The sequence below is a fragment of the Aegilops tauschii genome, chromosome 2 (assembly GCF_002575655.3).
Source record: "Aegilops tauschii subsp. strangulata cultivar AL8/78 chromosome 2, Aet v6.0, whole genome shotgun sequence".
Taxonomy (NCBI): domain Eukaryota; kingdom Viridiplantae; phylum Streptophyta; class Magnoliopsida; order Poales; family Poaceae; genus Aegilops; species Aegilops tauschii.
The window spans coordinates 389,332,929-389,347,653 of NC_053036.3; positions in this window are offsets into that span (position 1 = coordinate 389,332,929).

The following is a 14,725-nucleotide window of genomic DNA, read 5'->3' on the forward strand; positions in this document are numbered from 1 at the left end:
GGGAAAGAAAGGGAACTTCAAGAAGAATGACAAGCAAGTTGCCACTCCCATGAAGAAGCCCAAAGCTAGACCCAACCCTGAAACTGAGTGCTTCTACTGCAAAGGAAATGGTCATTGGAAGCGGAACTGCCCCAAATACTTGGCGGATAAGAAGGATGGTAAATTGAACAAAAGTATATATGATATACATGTTATTGATGTGTACTTTACTAGTATTCATAGTAGCCCCTGGGTATTTGATACTGGTTCAGTTTCTATGATTAGTAACTTGAAACAGGAGTTATAAAATGAACAGAGACTAGTTGAGGGCAAGGTGATGATGTGTGTTGGAAGTGATTCCAAGGTTGATAAGATCACCATCGCACACTCCCTTTACCTTCGGGATTAGTGTTGAACCAAAAATAAATGTTATTTGGTGTTTGCGTTGAGCATAATATGATTGGATCATGTTTATTGCAATACAGTTATTCATTTAAGTCAAATAATAATTGTTATTCTGTTTACATGAATAAAATCTTCTGTGGTCATACACCCAAGGTGAATGGTTTATTGAATCTCGATTGTAGTGATACACATATTCATAATATTGAAGCCAAAAGATGCAAGGTTAATAATGATAGTGCAACTTATTTGTGGCACTGCCGTTTAGGTCATATTGGTGTAAAGCGCATGAAGAAACTCCATGCCGGTGGGCTTTGGAATCACTTGATTATGAATCAATTGATGCTTGCGAACCATGCCTCATGGGCAAGATGACTAAGACTCCGTTCTCCGGAACAATGGAGCGAGCCACTGACTTATTGGAAATAATACATACCGATGTATGCGGTCCGATGAGTGTTGCTCGCGACGGGTATCGTTATTTTCTGACCTTCACAGATGATTTGAGCAGATATGGGTATATCTACTGAATGAAACACAAGTCTGAAACATTTGAAAAGTTCAAAGAATTTCAGAGTGAAGTTGACAATCATCGTAACAAGAAAATAAGTTTATACGATCTGATCGCGGAGGCGAATATTTGAGTTACGAGTTTGGCCTTCATTTGAAACAATGTGGAATAGTTTCGCAACTCACGCCACCTGGAACACCACAGCGTAATGGTGTGTCTGAACGTTGTAACCGTACTTTATTAGATATGGTGCGATCTATGATGTCTCTTACCGATTTACCACTATCGTTTTGGGGTTATGCATTAGAGACAGCTGCATTCACGTTAAATAGGGCACCGTCTAAAAATCCGTTGAGACGACACCGTATGAACTATGGTTTAGCAAGAAACCTAAGTTGTCGTTTCTTAAAGTTTGGGGCTGCGATGCTTATATGAAAAACCTTCAACCTGATAAGCTCGAACCCAAATCGGAGAAGTGTGTCTTCATAGAATGCCCAAAAGAAACTGTTGGGTACACCTTCTATCACAGATACAAAGGCAAGATCTTTGTTGCTAAGAATGGATCCTTTCTAGAGAAGGAGTTTCTCTCGAAAGAAGTGAGTGGGAGGAAAGTAGAACTTGATGAGGTAGTTGTACCTTCTCCCGATTTGGAAAGTAGTTCATCACAGAAATCAGTTCCATTGATTCCTACACCAATTAGTGAGGAAGCTAATGATGATGATCATGAAACTTCAGATCAAGTTACTACCGAACCTCGTAGGTCAACCAGAGTATGATCCGCGCCAGAGTGGTACAGTAATCCTGTTCTGGAGGTCGTGTTACTTGACCATGACGAACCTACGAACTATGAGGAAGCGATGATTAGCCCAGATTCCGCAAAAATGGCTTGAGGCCATGAAATCTGAGATGGGATCCATGTATGAAGAACAAAGTGTGGACTTTGGTTGACTTGCCCGATGATCGGCAAGCCATTGAGAATAAATGGATCTTCAAGAGGAAGACGGACGCTGATAGTAGTGTTACTATCTACAAAGCTTGAATTGTCGCAAAAGGTTTCGACAAGTTCAAGGTGTTGACTACGATGAGATTTTCTCACTCGTAGCGATGCTTAAGTCTGTCCGAATCATGTTAGCAATTGCCACATTTTATGAAATCTGGCAAATGGATGTCAAAACTGCATTCCTTAATGAATTTCTTAAAGAAGAGTTGTATATGATGCAACAAGAAGGTTTTGTCAATCCTAAAGGTGCTAACAAAGTGTGCAAGCTTCAGCGATCCATCTATGGACTCGTGCGAGCATCTCGGAGTTGGAATATACGCTTTGATGAGTTGATCAAAGCATATAGTTTTATACAGACTTGCGGTGAAGCCTGTATTTACAAGAAAGTGAGTGGGAGCACTATAACCTTTCTGATAAGTATATGTGAATGACATATTGTTGATCGAAAATGATGTAGAATTTTCTGGAAAGCATAAAGGAGTTTTTCAAAGAAAGACCTCGGTGAAGCTGCTTACACATTGGGCATCAAGATCTATAGAGATAGATCAAGATGCTTGATAAGATTTTTCAATGAGTACACACATTGACAAGATTTTTGAACTAGTTCAAAATGAAACAGTCAAAGAAGGAGGTCTTGCCTGTATTGCAAGGTGTAAAGTTGAGTAACACTCAAAACACGACCACAACAGAAAATAGAAAGAGAATGAAAGTCATTCCCTATGCCTCAGCCATAGGTTCTATAAAGTATTCTATGCTGTGTACCAAACCTATTGTGTACCTTTTCATGAGTTTGGCAAGGGGGTACGATATTGATCCAGGAGTGGATCACTTGACAGCGGTCAAAATTATCCTTAGAAGACTAAGGAGATATTTCTCGGTTATGGAAGTGATAAAGAGTTCGTCGTAAAGAGTTACGTGGATGCAAGCTTTTACACCGATCCGGATGACTCTGAGTCTCAATCTGGATACATATTGAAAGTGGGAGCAATTAGCTAGAGTAGCTCCATGAAGAGCATTGTAGACATAGAAAATTTGCAAAATACATACGGCTCTGAATGTGTCAGACCCATTGACTAAGCTTCTCTCACAAGCAAAACATGATCACACCTTAGTACTCTTTGGGTGTTAATCACATAGCGATGTGAACTAGATTATTGACTCTAGTAAAACCCTTAGGGAATTAGTCACATGGCGATGTGAACTAATCACATGGTGATGTGAACTATTGGTTTTAAATCACATGGCGATGTGAACTAGATTATTGACTCTAGTGCAAGTGGGAGACTGAAGGAAATATGCCCTAGAGGCAATAATAAAGTTGTTATTTATATTTCCTCATATCATGATAAATGTTTATTATTCATGCTAGAATTGTATTAACCGGAAACTTAGTACATGTGTGAATACATAGACAAAACAGAGTGTCCCTATTATGCCTCTACTTGACTAGCTCGTTAATCAAAGATGGTTATGTTTCCTGACCATAGACATGTGTTGTCATTTGATGAACGGGATCACATTATTAGAGAATGATGTGATGGACAAGACCCATCCGTTAGCTTAGCATAATGATTGTTTAGTTTTATTGCTATTGCTTTCATCATGACTTATACATGTTCCTCTGACTATGAGATTATCAACTCCCGAATACCGGAGGAACACCTTGTGTGCTATCAAACGTTACAACGTAACTGGGTGATTATAAAGATGCTCTACATATGTCTCTGAAGGTGTCTGTTGGGTTGGCATAGATCGAGATTAGGATTTGTCACTCCGTGTATCGGAGAGGTATCTCTGGGCCCTCTCGGTAATGCACATCACTATAAGCCTTGCAAGCAATGTGACTAATGAGTTAGTCACGGGATGATGCATTACGGAATGAGTAAAGAGACTTGCCGGTAATGAGATTGAACTAGGTATGATGATACCGACGATCGAATCTCGAGCAAGTAACATATCGATGACAAAGGGAACAACGTATGTTGTTATGCGGTTTGACCGATAAAGATCTTCGTAGAATATGTAGGAGCCAATATGAGCATCCAGGTTCCGCTATTGGTTATTCACCGGAGATGTGTCTTGGTCATGTCTACATAGTTCTCAAACCCATAGGGTCCGCACGCTTACCGCTTGATGACGATTTGTATTATGAGTTATGTGATTTGATGACCGACATTTGTTCGGAGTCCCGGATGAGATCACGGACATGACAAGGAGTCTCGAAATGGTCGAGAGGTAAAGATTAATATATAGGACGATGGTATTTGGACACCGGAAGTGTTCCCAATGATACCGGGTCACCGGAAGGGGTTCCGGGCAATCCCCGGGAAAGATATGGGCTTAATGGCCGAATTAAGGGAACACACCAGCCAACAAGGGGCTGGTGCGCCCCCTATAGGGCCAGCCACGTGGGGAGAAAGGGAAAGGAGAGGAGGAAAAGTAAAGTATGAAGTAGGACTCCTACTTCCTTCCCCTCCCCCCTCCTTCCTTTCCCCCTTGTCCAAATATGGTAGGGGGGCCGAATTGGACTAGGGGCCCAAGTTGGATTCCTCCTACTTGGGCGCGCCCTAGGCTGCCTCCCTCCCTCTCCCTCCTTTATATACGTGGGGAGGGCACCCCTATAAAACACATCAATTGTTCCTAGCCGTGTGCGGTGCCCCCCTCCAAAGCTAACACCTCGGTCATATCGTCGTAGTGCTTAGGCGAAGCCCTGCGCCGGTAACTTCACCATCACCATCGCCACGCTGTCATGCTGACGGAACTCTCCCTCGTCCTCAACTGGATCAGGAGCTCGAGGGACGTCATCGTGCTGAACGTGTGCTGAACATAGAGGTGCCGTACGTTCAGTACTTGGATCGGTTGGATCGTGAAGACGTTCGACTACATCAACCGCGTTACAAAGCGCTTCCGCTTTCGGTCTATGAGGGTATGTGGACACACTCACCCCGCTCGTTGCTATGCTTCTCCTAGATAGATCTTGCGTGATCGTAGGAATTTTTTTGAAATACTACGTTCCCCAACAGCTCCCGCGTGCTTCGTCGTGAAGAACCGGCTCCGAGCACCCGAGCGTGCTGTCGCGGAGAGACAGCGTTTCGCAGCCGCAAGGTTCAGAAAACCGGCCCAGTCGCGCCCCAGGAGCTCATTTTTCGCTGGTTTGGCCCGAAACTGGCACCGGTGGACCCAGGCCGAACCCGGCGCGCTCGGGGGCGCTCGGGGGCACCGGGGCAATCGGTTTTGGCGCAAAAGAATGGCGGGCCCGCCGAGTCAGCGACCCCCGCCTCGGCGTCCTCACAACGCCTCGGTTTCCCACGGGAAATCAATGCCAAGGCTGCCGCCGGTCAGCCTTCCACTGGTTCCTCACGGGCGGCATGGTGCGGTGACGCGCCCCCTTCCGCCACGTGTACACACAACGCCGCCCCCCGGCCGCTATATAAAGTAGCACCCCCCTCGTTGGGACGCACCCGCCCGCAGCCCCCCGAGGTAGCAAAGGGAGAGAATCCGAAAGAGGAACTGCCACTTATGAAAGAATTCCAGATGAGAAGGAGTAGACTAACCGCCTTGACCTGGATGCTGAGATGAGCGATGCGGACCCAAACATGAAGAAGCGAGCTGATCCCGCAGCCGTGTCTGAGGGAGCGAGTGTTGCACTCCCTCCGCCAGCACCAAATAACACTTTAGCCCTACTACCACCGGTTATCCCAACTAGCCCATCTTCAAAGCAAAACCCCAAGAAAGCAAGGACTTCAATTTTAGAGAGAAGTAATGGAAGGAAGGGTGCTCTGTCCAACAAAAACAATGATCCAAAATCAGGGACCTCCCACGAGGAGGATCGCCGGGGACAATGATATCCTAGGTTGGATTTGTCACGGTGTGGGAAAAGTCACGACAATTCACAGAGCTTCGCGACTTCCTGAAGCAGTTTTCCACGACCGTACTCTGCATAGTAGAAACAAATCTCAAAACTGTGTGTCGAGACTTTAGCAAGTACCTTAGGATATGATCATAGTTATGCAGTTTATAGTTCTAGCACAGTGGCGACGTCAGTTTGTTTTTGGAATAAATCAATAATTGTTGATATTTTTGGTTATGTGTACTACAGTATAGATGCTACTCACAGAAGAAGCACACAACTTTTAAGAGTGTAGTTAGCCCTAGATTTCCTAGGCATGTAAGTCTTACTAACACCCTTCAAATTTGTCCTTTCTCTTTAAGTTGTTGTTTTATTCACCATCATCAGATGACTGGCCTTATTCTATATCCTATCTCTCATCAGTCTAATGCATAGTGAAAAGTTCACTAATACTTGTAAACAAACATTGCTTTGGATATGCCATATCTTTTAGCCTTTGTCTGTATCTAAAACCAATTTTCAGTTTCATGAATATCACATAACTATCCCAAACTTTTGAAGTTCGGGTCTCATGGAAGCAATCATATTGCACTTGATCGTGATGGAATTCTAGCTTTTGGATAGAAGGACGCGAGTCACATCATCCATAGCATCAGCGGGAGAATACCGAAAGCATGCAATAGGACAAAGTCCTTTTTGGCACTCTTGAGGACAATCCTCACATTACGTTACCGATTAAAGTTTTAACCAGATAAATAACAACTATTTAATTTCATCAGGGAAGGTGGAAACGGGAGACAGTATTCTACAACTATAATGCAATTTATACTTGGACAATGTTTGGTAATTAATTACACTGAGAATTAAACAATTTAATTCTAAAGTGCGCTCCCATTCTAATAAATGTCTGTCATAATTGATTTTGAGTGGTTCAAGACACGTATTTGAATTCAACGCCATTGATGGAAACATCACTGATGACGGGAATTTGGCCAATTTACCGATCACATTTCTATGTGACTCTTGTTCATCTTTCGATGGACGTGTTCGAGCTTAGGATTGTCCTGCCCAAACGTCAAGACAACCAGATCATCTTGCTGTGAGATCTCACCTTCACCCACCTTACACCTCTCCAATCGTCCATGCTCATGGGGACATGTAGCTCCTCGAAAGGATAAGTGTTCTAGACGGTGCTACACTTGGGAGAACACTAACTACTTGATATTTTAAGTGAGAGATCACCCTAAGAAAAGCGACTATCGCGCAATCAAAAGGGAAAAATAAGGGATAAACATCTTAGGCAATTCATAATAGCATGATATGGTATATCTCATCCCGATGGAGAAGTACTCATCGCTGTCACGAATTACAGCCAAAAAACGTTGCCACGGCACCACTTTCGAAAATTGTTGTAGTGGCAAAACTTTTCTGCCAAGGTCTGTTACTTTAGTTGTTCCTCCTCCATCTTCATGTATGCTTTTGCGTCGGTGACCAGCTCCACAAAGCTTGCCACTACCATGTCAATGCATTATATAATATTGCTATCTCTATAGCTAATTAAAATAATGCATTACAACAAGGTTGACACGTAGGTCATTAAAGTGACAATCGTATGGATCCAACCATCATGCCGAATCATGACACACAAGTCATGTTAATTACATAATAAAATCATCTCATACATAGTCTCATTAATATGACGATGACTATACCACATCACATGCACATCCAGCAAAACCAAGTAAGACGCCTCTAATCGGTTCATACATGATTTTATTTTTACGTGGCTTCTAAGATTCCGAATCAAACCGTAGCTACCAATGTTCATCATCATGTATGATTATTTAAGTCGATGGATTAACTTTGCGGGGTGTATGCCACACGAGACTTCATAAAAAATCTTGATCCCCATACTAAACTTTGCCACACGCGTGACCCCATGCAGATCATATATGCATGCACTTTTGTCTACTAAATTTCATCTTTCTTAAGTACAGTGGAACCCAGAGAACTGAATCACTTTGTTGAGCTGTCAACCAACTGATACGTCTCCAATGTGTCTATAATTTTTGATTGCTCCATGCTATATTATCTTCTGTTTTGGACATTATTGGGCTTTATTATTCACTTTTATATTATTTTTGGGACTAACCTATTAACCGGAGGCCCAGCCCAGAATTGTTGTTTTTTTTGCCTATTTCAGAGTTTCGCAGAAAAAGAATATCAAACGGAGTCCAAACAGAATGAAACCTTCGGGAACGTGATTTTCGGAACGAACATGATCCACGAGACTTGGACCCTACGTCAAGCAACCAACAGGGAAGCCACGAGGTAGGGGGGCGCGCCTACCCCCACCAGGCGCGCCCTCCACCCTCGTGGGCCCCCTGTTGCTCCACCGTCGTACTCCTTCCTCCTATATATACCTACGTACCCCCAAACGATCAGATACGGAGCCAAAAACCTAATTCCACCGCCGCAACCTTCTGTACCCACGAGATCCCATCTTGGGCCTGTTCCGGAGCTCCGCCGGAGGGGGCACCCATCACGGAGGGCTTCTACATCAACACCATAGCCTCTCCGATGAAGTGTGAGTAGTTTACCTCAGACCTTCGGGTCCATAGTTATTAGCTAGATGGCTTCCTCTCTCTTTTTGGATCTCAATACAATGTTCTCCCCCTCTCTCGTGGAGATCTATTCGATGTAATCTTCTTTTGCGGTGTGTTTGTTGAGACCGATGAATTGTGGGTTTATGATCAAGTTTATCTATGAACAATATTTGAATCTTCTGAATTCTTTTATGTATGATTGGTTATCTTTGCAAGTCTCTTCGAATTATCAGTTTGGTTTGGCCTGCTAGATTGATCTTTCTTGCAATGGGAGAAGTGCTTAGCTTTGGGTTCAATCTTGCGGTGTCCTTTCCCAGTGACAGTAGGGGCAGCAAGGCACGTATTGTATTGTTGCCATCGAGGATAAAAAGATGGGGTTTTTAATCATATTGCATGAATTTATCCCTCTACATCATGTCATCTTGCTTAAAGCGTTACTCTGTTCTTATGAACTTAATACTCTAGATGCATGCTAGATAGCGGTCGATGTGTGGAGTAATAGTAGTAGATGCAGACAGGAGTCGGTCTACTTGTCTCGGACGTGATGCCTATATACACGATCATACCTAGATATTCTCATAACTATGCTCAATTCTGTCAATTGCTCAACAGTAATTTGTTCACCCACCGTAAAATACTTATGCTCTTGAGAGAAGCCACTAGTGAAACCTATGGCCCCCGGGTGTATCTTCCATCATATTAATCTTCCAACACTTAGTTATTTCCGTTGCTTTTATTTTACTTTGCATCTTTATCACAAAAATACCAAAAATATTATCCTATCATATCTATCAGATCTCACTCTCGTAACTGACCGTGTAGGGATTGACAACCCCTTATCGCGTTGGTTGCGAGGATTTATTTGTTTGTGTAGGTGCGAGGGACTTGCGTGTAGCCTCCTACTGGATTGATACCTTGGTTCTCAAAAACTGAGGGAAATACTTACGCTACTTTGCTGCATCACCCTTTCCTCTTCAAGGGAAAACCAACGCAGTGCTCAAGAGGTAGCAAGAAGGATTTCTGGCACCGTTGCCGGGGAGGTCTACCCAAAAGTCAACATACCAAGTACCCATCACAAACCCCTATCTCCCGCATTACATTATTTGCCATTTGTCTCTCATTTTCCTCTCCCCCACTTCACCTTTGCCGTTTTATTCGCCCTTTTTCCGTTCGTCTTTTCGTTTGGCTTGATGTCTTTCTTGGCTCGTTTGCTCGCTTGGTTGAAATAGTTGAGTATTTATTCCTAAACAGAGAAGCTAAGATCTATGGATCCTCATCCGCTTGCTAATCTTTTTAAGAGATCCAATTATGATGAACCAATTTCTAGTGAGTTTTGTGCACTAGATTATGTTTATGAAGTTTTGCTTGAAATTTGTGAATCTGAAAATTGTGATGAAGAAATTTATGAAGAGATTCACGATAGCTCCTTGAATAAAAAGCATGATTGCAATAATTTTATTATAAATTCTCTTGATGTCAATTGTGCTAATATTATGCAAAACCCTAAGCTTGGGGATGCTAGTTTTGCTATGTCTACTACTTGTTGCAATGATCATGATTGGGGTGATAGTTCTTCTTATAATCTTGAAAATTTATTTAAGCCCCATGATGAATATGAGATTGATAATAATGTTTGCGATAATATTGAAAGTGGGTTTGGAAGAGTGTCGAATTTAGATCCCACATATTTGGAGAATGTTCAGTCTTATGATATTTTTGATAAAAGTGGGTTTGGAGAGGTCATGACTTTAGTTAATGTTAATCCCATTATTTTGGAAGAGTGTCAACTTTGCATGCATGTGGATCATGTTGAGAATATTGTATGTGATAGTTATATTATTGAATTTGATAATGATCCTACATGTAATTATTATGAGAGAGGAAAATATTGTTATAGAAATTTTCATGTTACTAAATTACCTCTTGTTATGTTGAGATTGCTATTGTTCCTTTCCGCTTCCTTGCATATGCTAGTTTTTGCTTGCTATGATAATTTGTTTTTCTATAAGATGCCTATGCATAGGAAATATGTTAGACTTAGATGTGTTTGTCACATATTTCATGATGCTCTCTTCGCGCTTCAATTCTTGTCTTTTATGCGAGCATCATTAAAATTATCAATGCCTAGCTAAAAGGCTTTAAAGAAAAGTGCTTGTTGGGAGACAACACAATATATTTCCTTTCTGTAGTTGAATAAATATTTGATCTAGCCTCTGGTTAGATGTGTTTTTATGTTTTCATTAGTGTTTGTGCCAAGTTAAACCTATAGGATCTTCTTGGATGATAGTTATTTGATCCTGCAGAAATTTCCAGAAACTTTCTGTTCACGAAAACAATTGTTAAAAATCACCAGAACGTGATAAAATATTGATTCCAATTGATGCTGATCAATAAACAAATTGTCTAGGTCGTCCTATTTTGGCTGATTTTTTGGAGTTCCAGAAGTTTGCGTTAGTTACAGATTACTACAGACTGTTCTGTTTTTGACAGATTCTGTTTTTCGTGTGTTGTTTGATTATTTTGATGATTCTATGGCTAGTAAAAGAGTTTATAAACCATAGATAAGTTGGAATACAGTAGGTTTAACACCAATATAAATAAATAATGAGTTCATTACAGTACCTTGAAGCGGTCTTTTGTTTTCTTTCGCTAACGGAGCTCACGAGATTTTCTGCTGAGTTTTGTGTTGTGAAGTTTTCAAGTTTTGGGTGAAAGATTTGATGGATTATGGAAAAAGGAGTGGCAAGAGCCTAAGCTTGGGGATGCCTATGGCACCCACAAGCTAATATAAGGACACCAAAAAGCCAAAGCTTGGGGATGCCCCGGAAGGCATGCCCTCTTTCGTCTACTTCCATCGGTAACTTTACTTGGAGCTATATTTTTATTCACCACATGATATGTGTTTTGCTTGGAGCGTCTTGTATGATTTGAGTCTTTTCTTTTTAGTTTACCACAATCATCCTTTCTGTACACACCTTTTGAGAGAGACACACATGATTCGTAAATTATTAGAATACTCTATGTGCTTCACTTATATCCTTTGAGTTATATAGTTTTTGCTCTAGTACTTCACTTATATATTTTAGAGCACGATGGTGGATTTGTTTTATAGAAACTATTGATATCTCATGCTTCACTTAGATTATTTTGAGAGTCTTAAATAGCATGGTCATTTGCTTAAATAATCCTAATATGCTAGGTATTCAAGAATAGTAAAAACTTTCTTATGAGTGTTTTGAATACTAAGAGAAGTTTGATGCTTGATGATTGTTTTGAGACATGGAGGTAGTGATATTAAAGTCGTGCTAGTTGACTAGTTGTGAATTTGAGAAATACTTTTGTTGAAGTTTGCAAGTCCCGTAGCATGCACGTATGGTAAACGTTATGTAACAAATTTGAAACATGAGGTGTTCTTTGATTGTCCTCCTTATGAGTGGCGGTCGGGGATGAGCGATGGTCTTTTCCTACCAATCTATCCCCCTAGGAGCATGCGCGTAATGCTTGGTTTTTGATGACTTGTAGATTTTTGCAATAAGTATATGAGTTCTTTATGACTAATTCTCACCTTTCCACCATTGCTAGCCTCTTCGGTACCGTGCATTGCCCTTTCTCACATTGAGAGTTGGTGCAAACTTCGCCGGTGCATCCAAACCCCGTGATATGATACGCTCTTTCACACATAAACCTCCTTATATCTTCATGATAGAGAGTCTCTTGTTTTTTCACTTTCATATACTAGTGGGAATTTTTCATTATAGAACTTGGCTTGTATATTCCAACAATGGGCCTCCTCAAATGCCCTAGGTCTTCGTGAGCAAGCAAGTTGGATGCACACCCACTTAGTTTCTTTTGTTGAGCTTTCATATATTTATAGCTCTAGTGCATCCGTTGCATGGCAATCCCTACTCCTTGCATTAACATCAATCGATGGGCATCTCCATAGCTCATTGATTAGCCTCGTTGATGTGAGACTTTCTCCTTTTTTGTCTTCTCCACATAACCCCCATCATCATATTCTATTCCACCCATAGTGCTATGTCCATGGCTCGTGCTCATGTATTGCGTGAAGGTTTATAAAGTTTGAGATTACTAAAGTATGAAACAATTGCTTGGCTTGTCATCGGGGTTGTGCATGATGAGAGCATTCTTGTGTGGCGAAAATGGAGTAGGACTAAACTATATGATTTTGTAGGGATGAACTTTCTTTGGCCATGTTATTTTTAGAGGACATAATTGCTTAGTTAGTATGCTTGAAGTATTATTATTTTTTGTCAATATGAACTTTTATCTTGAATCTTTCAGATCTGAATATTCATACCACAATTAATAATAATTACATTGCAATTATACCTAGTAGCACTCCGCATCAAAAATTCTGTTTTTATCATTTACCTACTCGAGGACGAGCAGGAATTAAGCTTGGGCATGCTTGATACGTCTCCAACGTATCTATAATTTCTGATTGCTCCATGCTATATTATCTTCTGTTTTGGACATTATTGGGCTTTATTATTCACTTTTATATTATTTTTGGGACTAACCTATTAACCGGAGGCCCAGCCCAGAATTGCTGTTTTTTGCCTATTTCAGAGTTTCGCAGAAAAAGAATATCAAACGGAGTCCAAACGGAATGAAACCTTCGGGAACGTGATTTTCGGAACAAACATGATCCAGGAGACTTGGACCCTACGTCAAGCAACCAACAGGGAAGCCACGAGGTAGGGGGCATGCCTACCCCCACCAGGCGCGCCCTCCACCCTCGTGGGCCCCCTGTTGCTCCACCGGCGTACTCCTTCCTCCTATATATACCTACGTACCCCCAAACGATCATATACGGAGCCAAAAACCTAATTCCACCGCCGCAACCTTCTGTACCCATGAGATCCCATCTTGGGGCCTGTTCCGGAGCTCCGCCGGAGGGGGCACCCATCACGGAGGGCTTCTACATCAACACCATAGCCTCTCCGATGAAGTGTGAGTAGTTTACCTCAGACCTTCGGGTCCATAGTTATTACCTAGATGGCTTCCTCTCTCTTTTTGGATCTCAATACAATGTTCTCCCCCTCTCTCGTGGAGATCTATTCGATGTAATCTTCTTTTGCGGTGTGTTTGTTGAGACCGATGAATTGTGGGTTTATGATCAAGTTTATCTATGAACAATATTTGAATCTTCTGAATTCTTTTATGTATGATTGGTTATCTTTGCAAGTCTCTTCGAATTATCAGTTTGGTTTGGCCTACTAGATTGATCTTTTTTGCAATGGGAGAAGTGCTTAGCTTTGGGTTCAATCTTGCGGTGTCCTTTCCCAGTGACAGTAGGGGCAGCAAGGCACGTATTGTATTGTTGCCATCGAGGATAACAAGATGGGTTTTTTAATCATATTGCATGAATTTATCCCTCTACATCATGTCATCTTGCTTAAAGCGTTACTCTGTTCTTATGAACTTAATACTCTAGATGCATGCTGGAGAGCGGTCGATGTGTGGAGTAATAGTAGTAGATGCAGGCAGGAGTCGGTCTACTTGTCTCGGACGTGATGCCTATATACACGATCGTACCTAGATATTCTCATAACTATGCTAAATTCTGTCAATTGCTCAACAGTAATTTGTTCACCCACCGTAAAATACTTATGCTCTTGAGAGAAGCCCTAGTGAAACCTATGGCCCGGGTGTATCTTCCATCATATTAATCTTCCAACACTTAGTTATTTTCGTTGCTTTTATTTTACTTTGCATCTTTATCACAAAAATACCAAAAATATTATCCTATCATACCTATCAGATCTCACTCTCGTAAGTGACCGTGTAGGGATTGACAACCCCTTATCGCGTTGGTTGCGATGATTTATTTGTTTGTGTAGGTGCGAGGGACTTGCGTGTAGCCTCCTACTGGATTGATACCTTGGTTCTCAAAAACTGAGGGAAATACTTACGCTACTTTGCTGCATCACCCTTTCCTCTTCAAGGGAAAACCAACGCAGTGCTCAAGAGGTAGCACCAACATACTCAGGAGCAGCATATAAGGATCACATATTGCCCGAACTTTGTATCAAAATTCCACCATGCCGTCAAGATCAGAAATACACAGATTAAAGGGAAGCAACAAGAACATAAAGTAATATATTTCACCTACGGCTCGCAAAAAATATTTAGTAACATGTCTCATATACTACAAAAAATATAGTGTGCAATACACCTCCTATATTCTAGATCGTAACCTTCATCTACGGATAGCACGACTAATGATGCCACTATAGGGGGACACAGCAGAAAACAAAAAAATTGTCCTACGTACCAGCCCAGGAACCCTATGAAGATGCATATAAGGTCTGATCTGATCGTTACCAACTTGTAGCGAAGTGGAAGAAGAGTTG